This window comes from the organism of the source record quoted next, unplaced genomic scaffold (genome assembly GCF_019419815.1).
Source record: "Pyrus x bretschneideri cultivar Hongxiangsu unplaced genomic scaffold, Pyrus_bretschneideri_v1 Contig14, whole genome shotgun sequence".
NCBI classification, from domain to species: Eukaryota; Viridiplantae; Streptophyta; class Magnoliopsida; order Rosales; family Rosaceae; genus Pyrus; species Pyrus x bretschneideri.
In genome coordinates this window covers 6,589,193-6,599,967 of record NW_025999435.1, presented here as the reverse complement: position 1 = coordinate 6,599,967, position 10,775 = coordinate 6,589,193, and the positions used below count along the sequence as shown (strand labels likewise).

Below are 10,775 nucleotides of genomic sequence, written 5' to 3'. Positions count from 1 at the left end.
AAAATGTAAAATTATACATTTTGAGCTTATCTAAACTACATACTAATAGAATCATCTTTGTCAACCAAAAGAGGGTAAAATGATTATTTAGTCTTCTATCATAACAAAAAAATTAAAAACATTAGCATAATTTCACAAAATAAAATTTTACTGTTTTTTATTAAAACCTTAAATACAAATGATTTTAACATCTCTAATTTTAAAAAATAAAAATAAATAAAAATAAACCGTTCTCCCTCTCTCCTCACTCTCACGCTTTATCTCCTTCTTTAATTTCAAAAACAAAAATTAAATCAGTTGTTAATAATTCTTTCAATTTTAACGGGCCCAAGTATATTTCTTCCTAATTTACATCAGTTGTTTGGGAATTTTTATTAAAAAGGGAGGTGCATTTGAGTTTTCAGTAAAAGAAAGTCATTGAAACGGCAATGTTACACGTTACGGACCATCGTCTTCTTCACAACATCGTCTGCTTCTGCAACTCACTCCCTCTCCCACTCTTCAGATCTGGTGCGAGTGCCCTTGCGCTTTCTCGGTGAAAGCGTGCGCTTTTTCTGGAGTTACGCACGCCTGAACAGGAAAAGCATGTGCGTTTTCTGGCTGTGTCCAAGGCGTTCGGGACGCCTTGCCGCAAGGCGCACCTGCGCGCAATCGCAAGCTAATAAAAACAATAAAAACTAATCGTTTGAAAATTTTGAGTTTTAATGATGATGATAAAATAAAAGGTAAAGTGAATAGTACCATGATTGATCTTTTAATGTAAAAATGTGGGTTTTCGTTAAAATAAACAGTACCAGAAGCTTTTCGTTAAAATTTCCAGAAAAACGTGGCATGCTAAGGAAATCATATTTTGTAAACCTGTCATCAACTACCACATCATATTTTTGGGCGCACCTTATTGTGGTGGTTGGTGGTGAAAATCTTTTTTTAATGATTTAAAGAAGAAGTCTAACTATTAACTGAAACATGTGATTTACAAAAAATATAGTTCAAGTAGATCATCTCTCTAACATAATCCTAGAACAATTGTTTATCGAGACTACTTCAAGACTTCAACATTTCGCAAAAAGAGTTCCATTAATAGATATTTTAGATATGGAAATTCATATAGATACTGTTGAAGACGTGTAATTTTATCTTGCCATCATAATTTTGAATATTTTGTGGACCAAAGAAATTGTTTGTGTTTTGGTCTAAGTTTTAGGAGTGTTGCGTACACAACTAGTCACACGTAGTCGTTATAATAATTAGTCTGTGTTGTGGACCAAAATGCTTCCTATACTTTATAATACTTGTATTCATTACGTATTAGTCTGTATCCAAACAAAATGATTGCCTACCAAAATAGATTTACGTTTCCTAATAGTCACATCTTGACTCCCAATAATGAGTTAATTGCAAATTACAAAAGCTCACGTATATACTGAAATGAATTATCAACATCAGAAAAAGAAAATTTTATGTCCACTTATCAAACTATAGTTTATCAGAAAAAGAAGAGTTAATTGCAAGTTTGCTGTATAAAAAGGTCAGGCTACGATGCTCTAAAATTATCAGAGAGACGGGCCAAAGATCTACTCCAAAAACATCGATATATTATTCCCAACTTGGTAATTATCAACTACACAATCTATCAGGTGGAAATTTTATTACAACAGGTCTCAGTATTAGTTGGAGTGTGGTTAAGATACTTAAACTCATCTTTTGTCAGAGATACGGTCAATGTGGGATATTTCAACACATCCCTTCATGTGGGACATAAAGAAAAGAAGCCAAGCCTCGTGGAGCCAAAGAGACTCACCCTACAAGCGGGGCCAAGGAACCAACTATTATCACACAGAGCCAAGAGGACCCACCCATCGCATGGCAGTACAGGGCCGCTCGCTGACTTTGATGCCATGTGAAATTATCAAAGAGATGGGCCAAAGGCCCACTCTAACAACACCAATATTGTCTCTTACTTGGTAATTGTCACCTACACAATACATCAGGTGTGAGGTTTTATCACAAAACGTCTCGGTATGAGTTGAAGTGTGGATATTTGAACTCTTTCTTTCTTAGAGATACTATCGATATGAGATATTTCAACAAATGCTACATCCTACTTAATGGTATGAATTTTATGCTGGATTTGACTGTTGTAAAAATTCATTAAATCACTGTATAAAATCTAACAATTAGTTTTTCAAACCACTCAGTATTACTTGGTGTAAAAAAAATATCGCATATAATGATAGACTGATATTCAAGTCTGTTGTAAATATGGTGGATGTTCACGCTAACCGCTAATCCACTAAGCTACAAGTGGGAATAAGGGTTGTTTTCACTGTTTGTCGAAGCTTGCCTCATATGACTCCTATTTTCTATATAAATACAAACTCCACACAACATCAAAGAGATAAGTTCACAAAAAAGGAAGAGAGAGAAAATAGGAAGAGGAGAGGAAATAATAGAGAGAGTTATTTTTGTACGCCCATTATTCTAAATCAAATTATAATGAAAGCACCCCTGCTACTAGGCCTGGCAAATGGGTCGTGTCTATCATGTTCGTGTCATTTTTGTGTAACACCTGTTATCTTAACGGGTCTTGTCATGTCACACCCGTTATCTTAACGGGTCTTTAACAGGTTGGGTCACTTTACCCAACAGGTAAAGTGACCCGACCCGTTATGACCCGCTATAACCCGTTAAGAAAAATGTATTTTTTTTCTTAAATTTTCACATACCACACATTGCCACATAAATATTATTTCAAAACATTAAAACACATTTGTCGTTTAAGTACTACATCTACACTTGAAAATAAGAGCCCAATAAACAAACATCCATGCACTACTAGTCTATTACAAAATATTAAATGTGCAAGGATATGCAAAATGAAAGAGTTTTTGTTTTCAAGGTTGTGAAGCCTTTCTCAAAATTTTAAACCTTACCAATGGAACTCAAAGCTTGCATATTATTCCTTTTACAAAATCCTCACTTTTCATCGATCATCATGACATAAGATTTTGTGGTATCCACTAGTGTAAATATTTTAAACTGAAGATCGAATTTATTTATTGTATTCATATAGGGTCAAGGAGTGTACCTGTAAAAAAATCATCAAAATCGGAGTTAATAACCATTAAATCGTGATTTTTTGTTGATAACCGTTGAAAAGTTTTGTCTCGTTACTTGATCTCTGAATGTTTGTTTTTTGCGATTTTTGGCGTATGCGATCTTGAAGCATATACAAACAAGTATGATGGTTGGATCGTTGAAATTATTTTTGTAGAATACGTATCCCATCAAAATGATAGATTCACTAACACTTAGAGTTTACTTATACTTTCATTAAGTATAACATAAGATTTTGTGGTATCCACTAGGGTAAATATTTTAAATTGAAGATCGAATTCATTCATTGTATTCATATAGGGTCAAGGAGTGTAGCTGTAAAAAATCATCAAAATTAGAGTTAAAATAACCGTTAAATCATGATTTTTTGTTGATAACCGTCAAAAAGTTTTGTTCCATTACTTGATCTCTGAATGTTTGTTTTTTGCGATTTTTGGCGTATGCGATCTTGAAGTATATACAAACATGTTTGACGGTTGGATCGTTGAAACTAGTTTCGTAAAATGTGTATCCCATCAAAACAATAGATTCACCAACACATAAGAGTTTATTCATACTTTCATTAAGTATAACATAAGATTTTGTGGTATTCACTAGTGTAAATATTTTAATTGAAGATCGAGTTCATTCATTGTATTCATGTAGGGTCAAGGAGTGTAGCCGTAAAAAATCATCAAAATCGGAGTTAAAATAACCGTTAAATCGTGACTTTTCATTGATAACCGTCGAAAAGTTGTGTCCCTTTACTTGATCTTTGAATGTTTGTTTTTTGTGATTTTTAGCGTATGCAATCTCGAAGCATATATAAACAATTTTTCCGGTTGGATCGTTGAAATTAATTTCGTAGGATGCGTATCTCATCAAAACAATAGATTCACTAACACTTAAGAGTTTATTCATACTTTTATTAAGTATAACATAAGATTTTGTAGTATCCACTAGTGTAAATATTTTAAATTGAAGATCGAGTTCATTCATTGTATTCACATAGGGTCAAGGAGTGTGGATGTAAAAAATCATCAAAATTGGAGTTAAAATAACCGTTAAATCATGATTTTTCAATGATAACCGTTGAAAAGTTTTCTCCCGTTACTTGATCTCAGAATGTTTGTTTTTTGCAATTTTTGGCGTATGCAATCTCGAAGTATATACAAACATGTTTGACAGTTGGATCGTTGAAATTAGTTTTGTAGAATTTGTATCCCATCAAAATAATAGATTCACTAACACTTAAGAGTTTATTCATACTTTCATTAAGTATAACATAAGATTTGGTGGTATCCACTAGTGTAAATATTTTAAATTGAAGAGCAAGTTGATTCAATGTATTCGTATAAGGTCAAGGAGTGTAACTGTAAAAAATCATCAAAATCGGAGTTAAAATAACCGTTAAATTGTGATTTTTCATTGATAACCATCAAAAGGTTTTGTCTCGTTACTTGATCTCTGAATGTTTGTTTTTTTCAATTTTTGGCATATGAGATCTCGAAGTATATACAAACATGTTTAACAGCTAGATCGTTGAAACTAGTTTCGTAGAATGTGTATCCCATCAAAACAATTGATTCACTAACACTTAAGATTTTGTTTATACTTTCATTAAGTATAACATAAGATTTTGTGGTATCCACAAGTGTAAATATGTTAAATTGAAGATCGAATTCATTCATTGTATTCATATAAGGTCAAGGAGTGTACCTGTAAAAAATCATCAAAATTGGAGTTAAAATAACCGTTAAATCATGATTTTTTTTTATAACCGTCAAAAAGTTTTTGTCCCGTTACTTGATCTCAAAATATTTGTTTTTTTTCAATTTTTGACGTATGCGATCTCGAAGTATATAAAACATGTTTGACGGTTGGATCATTGAAACTAGTTTCGTAGAATGCGTATCCCATCAAGTTCAATGGTGTGTGTGTATATATATATATATATAAATATATATATATATATTTATTAAGTAGATTTAAATCTATTTTGTACGTATAATTGACCGGTACACAGAGTAGTACATCACGTGTCATTATAAAAATAGTGGGATATGTGTGATAAAAAGTTAATAATTTAAAAAAATAAAAATTCTCACCACTTCTATTAAAACACATGATGTACTATTTGTGTTCCTTTTACAATGAAAAATTTCTCAAGAAAAAAAGGAGAGAGAGAGAGGTAAATGACGTACACGTGTCAGGAACACAGTTATCGGATCTTATGCTAACAATAACAAGTGCACACTTGAGAGACCACGGTGGAAAAACCCACCCTACTAGTAGTAAGCAAAATTGAAAATACCACTAGATCTCATCTTTCCCTCTCTTTTTTGTTTTCTTTTCAGCTTTTCTTATAATTTTCATTTTTCCCTCCCTTTTTCTTCAAAGGGCGGCATGATGCATATTAATTATTATAGTTTTTAGGGGTATAAAATTTAATATATATATATATAATTATTATAGTTAATATTTTGGGGGTATAATTATTATAGTATATATAATTATTATAATTATTATAGTTAATTTAATATATATATATATATTATAGTTTTTAGGGGTATAAAATTGTTAAATTAATATATATAATTATTATAGTATCTTTGTAGGGTTATAAAATTATTAAATTAATATTCTGATTATCGTATATCGTGTTACCCACATTTATACCGGTACTAACTCGTTATCTTAACAGGTGCTTATCGGGTTACCCGATAACGACCCGATTTGTTATCGTGTTGATCCGAACATCTATTAATTTCGTGTTGTGTCATGTCGGGTTATCAGGTTGTGTCAAGAATTGTCAGGCCTACCTGCTACCCCGAGGATGTACTCCAGTCACACTGACTGTAGAGCAACCTTGTAAATTTTGTGTCTTGTTTATTTCTTCCACTGCACACACACAGTCGATTTTACAACACGTTATCAGCATGAGAAGCTCTCATGTCAGTAGACAGTACAACACCATAAATCAAGTGAAGCACTATTTCCCTCTCACCTCCGTCAGCTAAAATCTCACAGAAAAAGGTATGTTCATTTTCCGTCTCTTCCACAGCACCAGAAGCGTCCCACCGAATTTCGGTGAGAATTGAAATTTACAACTTGTAGTCGTTATGAAATGAGAAAACTTGTACTTGACAATTGGTTTCCAAAGATCCAAAAGAATCTCATCAAACTTAGAAACCCAGATCGCGTTGTTTTCAACGGATCTCGAGGACTCCCATGAATCCTCAGTTGTCTGAGATGGTGATGGCAGGACTGACTCCACACAGGCCTGGTGATGGCAGGACTGACTCCACATAGGCCTCCCTGTCTTATAGCTCCATAAATCCCGCTATCATCTAGTATGGAGGTTCTTTCTTCATGATGCCATGTTCCCTGGGCCATGCAAGAACAACGCCAATCTTTGATAGCCTTTTGGATTGAATTGAATTTGGGCGACCTCCACTACAACCCAGCCAGCCCTAGGATCAAGACTGACAGAGATAGAGAAGGAATAAAAATAATAAAAACAAATATAAAGGTTTCTGATGGTGCATGGAACCATGTGGAAAGAAATATATATATTTCATATTATTATTATGTGAATGGTGTTGGTTTAAAACACTTTCACAAGTTCTATTTATTTTAAAGCAATTTATTTATCATGGATGGTTTTACCGCCTACTGCTTTAAGTTTTGATTTATGTAAATGGTGTTGAATTAAAGCCCTTGTCACAAGCTTTATTTACTTAAATGCAATTTATTCACTATGGCTGGAATTACTGCCTATTGCTTTAATTTACTTATTATACTTTCTTTTGTTACAATGAGTATATATAGGACCTGAAGTTTCTTGATCAGATCAAAACCTGCAATTTCTTGATGCTCATCATAAAAAAATGATTGGACCCGAAGTTCCATTATACAAAAAGATCAGGCATGAAGTCCCTAAATTCTCAGATCCAGACATGAAGTTCCTTAATGAGTATAGTAAGTTTGAAGTGCCGCAATGCCTCAACTTAACTGTAATAAAGGCCAGAAGTTCCTTATATCCATACTCAAAATGGTTTAGCAGAAGCATTTATTAAGCGGATGAAATTGATTACCTGCGCTCTGCTCATGAAAACAAAATTGCCAATTTTTACACGGGTACATGTTATTTTGCATGATGTGGTCGGTTGAAATTTGTTACCAACCATCAATACTTCTCAGTACAATTCGTGTTTGGGAACCAGCCAAACATTATACATTTACGAGTTTTTGGTTGTGTTATCTATGTGCCTATCGCACTACCACGACGTACTGAAATGAGGCATCATCGCAGATTGGGCATTGGTGTTGAACACCATCTATCATTCAATATTTAGAATCCTTGACTGAGGATATGTCTACCCCGTGGTTTGCAGACTATCATTTTGATAAGACAATTTTCTTGCCATTAGGGGGAGAAAATAACATCGTTCCAGAAGAACGATGAGAAAATATCATTCCAAAAGAATGATAAGAAAATACCGTTCTAGAAAAATGAAGAGAATTTGTCTTATTTTGATTCACGAAGCAATCAATGAGAAAATGAAGTAAGAATAATTGAATGATGCAATGATGTGTCAATCAAATGCCAGCTGCATTTAATGATGCAACGAAAGTGATAAAATCACATATTGTTGCTGCAAATGTGCCTACAAGAATTAATGTTCCTGTTGGACAAAATAATGATGCAATAAATGATTTATCTGTTGCACGCCTGAAGCGTGGCAGACCCTTAGACTCAAAAGATTCAGTCATTCGAAAGAAAAATAATATGACACTACTGAACTATTGCAATCCCGAAGCATAATTGTTACATGCCGGAAGCATAACAGTCGCTGCATGGATACACGTCCCAGAAAGGACAATCCGCCAACATGGGAATGTTGATGTCTTATGCATGAAGCATGATAGACATATAGGTTCCAATGACTCAACTCCCGAAGTGGAGATTAAAATTCAAGCTCTATAACGCTCAAGATCAGGTTATGATCTGCATTCTCCAAACTATGACTATCCTAGAAGAGATAGTATAATGCCCTTGAAGAGGTAATGGATATCCAAAGAAATGAAAAGCTTTTATGCATGTGCATGCACATGAGAATATGGGATCACAGATTGATGATAACCAATGGTAATGTTGGTTTTTTCAAATAGCTACTAAATTCATCAATGAGTTGTGTTGATATTGAGTCCCGTTCTTTTTCCGTTAACAAAATTATTGGCCAAAATGGAGAAAGGCAATTCCATTACAATATTGTAAGAATGTGGAAAAATAGACCTATATACTTGAATACAATACAAATGGTTAAAAGATGTTGAACCTAGAAGGTTATATATAGGCATTTGTAATACAGTGAAGTATACTCACATGATATGACACAAGGTTGTAAAGGAGTTCATATGAATGGAGAATTATATACGAAGGGTTGTAAGTCACCCACATCATATCTCCATAAGTAAATCCCTCAAGTATACATGGGAGCAAATTGCTCTGTATAAATTCCAAAGGAAAATGTTTCATAAAGTATATAAAATCCCTGAAGGATTCAGATTGCTTAAAGTAAGCCCTGGAAGGGTAAAACATAAATTATGTACTCAATACCAATTAATGGTATAAATTACTTTAATGAATACTATCATTATCATATTGTTGCAACATACTAAATCTCTTGCAAGAGTTAATAATATTAGAATGGAACTCCTAAAGAGTTTAGAAAGATTATAAAGTGTTGAGAGAAATATTGTCTCAAACTACAGATCGATCAATCTACCAACACTAATTTTATCCATGATGTTTATCATATTAAAGAATCATATGGATTGAAGATTATGAGTGGAATACTCAAATGATTTAGACACTAAGAACGATCATTTATCTTCGAGAGGGTAATGATAAATTGATATTTGGTTCAGAAGTACCACATCTTAGTGAAGTATATGCTTTATTGTATTTAGCACAATACATTGAATGAAATAAAGCTTATCTATTGATATCTCCGAGAAATTACAGACGTGTACATACACATGAGTTAAAACAAACAGGATGGAGCCTTCACAGAGGTTGCTCATGTGACGCCTTAGTACTCGGAAGTACCCTAGAAAGGGGAGGCACCAAAGATTGATTATTTGGAGCCTCTATACTTGGTAAAACTCCAGATGACGAAGGCAATAGGTGCCATTGGAATAAAGCCTTGAACCTCTGATTGTCACTTTGAGTCCGACTTTCAGATTCTAGCAGCTGGTTAAGTTTTCTTTTCATGCTCGCTGAGTAAATATTTGTAAGCATGTGTAATACTCTATTCTCGTGCTTGAGTCATCTGATCTCTTGTTTAAGACTTGCCACCTTGGCTATCAATGATTCAATTTGGCGAGTTTGAGCAAGTAGGCGTTGGCCTATATTGGAAACAGAGCCAGCACACCGAACACTGAGAGCCAAGGAGTCTTGAACGGCTAACTCATCAGACCGTTTTGAAAGGATTCTATTATCCTTTGGAGTGAGAAGATTCCTAGCTACCACTGTAGCGGTTATGTTATTCCTCATCACAGAGTCTCCAACTGTAAGAGGGCCATTAGAAGATGAGAAGGATGGGCGCCATATATTATCCTAACGTGACTCGTCGGTATCCCTCCTGAGACTCAAATTTAAACAAAGGTTAGATGGGCAAGCCATTTTCAGAAAATGATGAAGGAGAAGAAGGTCAGATAAATTAAAATCTCATAAATACAACATAGACAATTTTCACAGGTGGGAAAACTTCAAAGTGCAATTTGAATACAATTAATACCTCTATAAAAGAAGAGGCAACGTGGCCACCTGTTCAAAAATCGAAGAGACATCGCTCTCCGAATTTCAAAAGTCGGATTTCTCTGCATAAAGTCAGTCAACATTTTCCAAACGCAATCTCAGCTTTTCAGATATCACATGCAACTTTGTCAAAAGATCTTTGACAGAGTTGAAAACACGTGAATTTCACTATTCCAACTACAACACTGTTGCCGACAAGCGTGGATGACAAAGCCACATCCACACCACTACCTGCTTTGGAAAATTCCTCTATATGTCGACTTTCATCCTCTATGGCAAGGCACACATCCAAAACGCCTAACTCTATCTCTTTGCCAAAAATGCATCTGCAACCAAACTTCTCAACATACTCTGTTTTCTTCCTCTCCGAGAATACCTCTTCAATTAAGTCCCTAAAAATGCCAAACTCATTTCCTCAGCAAGAAACCCCTTTCAATCATAAAGGTTTACACCAACATTAAAATCTTATACTTCTTCCTTCAAGAGCAAAAATATCTCATACCATCAGGGACGAAAGCAAGAGTATCTCATATCATGCAATCTTCCTGTCATTTCCTTTGCTCTTGCTCTTACCTACAAGACTAAACTCCATGAAATTGCGGCTGCGGAGAAGTGGTATGTAAAGTCTGGGCACTCCATAGAGGGTAGGTGTTACAATCCAAACAGAAAAATGGATCTATATATACAATTGGAGACTCTTGATATTGTGCTCGGGCAAGTGGGTTAACGAGAACTACGGATTTGCTTGCAATACGAGTACGCGGAATGGAACTCTTTTACGAGAACTTGGGCTAGGTTGGCTATCTTGATATTGTGCTCGGGCAAGTGGGTTAACAAAGTGAATCCTCTTCCT

General features: G+C 34.4%; 1 long non-coding RNA gene across 1 annotated transcript; it reads right to left on the bottom strand.

The window, feature by feature from the left end:
• Positions 1 to 9,800: 9,800 nt before the first annotated feature.
• Positions 9,801 to 10,498, bottom strand: LOC125475149. The gene is made up of 2 exons (XR_007256520.1): positions 10,425 to 10,498; positions 9,801 to 10,314 (listed from the first exon to the last, which is right to left on the bottom strand). It is a non-coding gene; the product is annotated as an uncharacterized LOC125475149 (long non-coding RNA).
• Between the last annotated feature and the right edge of the window lie 277 nt (positions 10,499 to 10,775).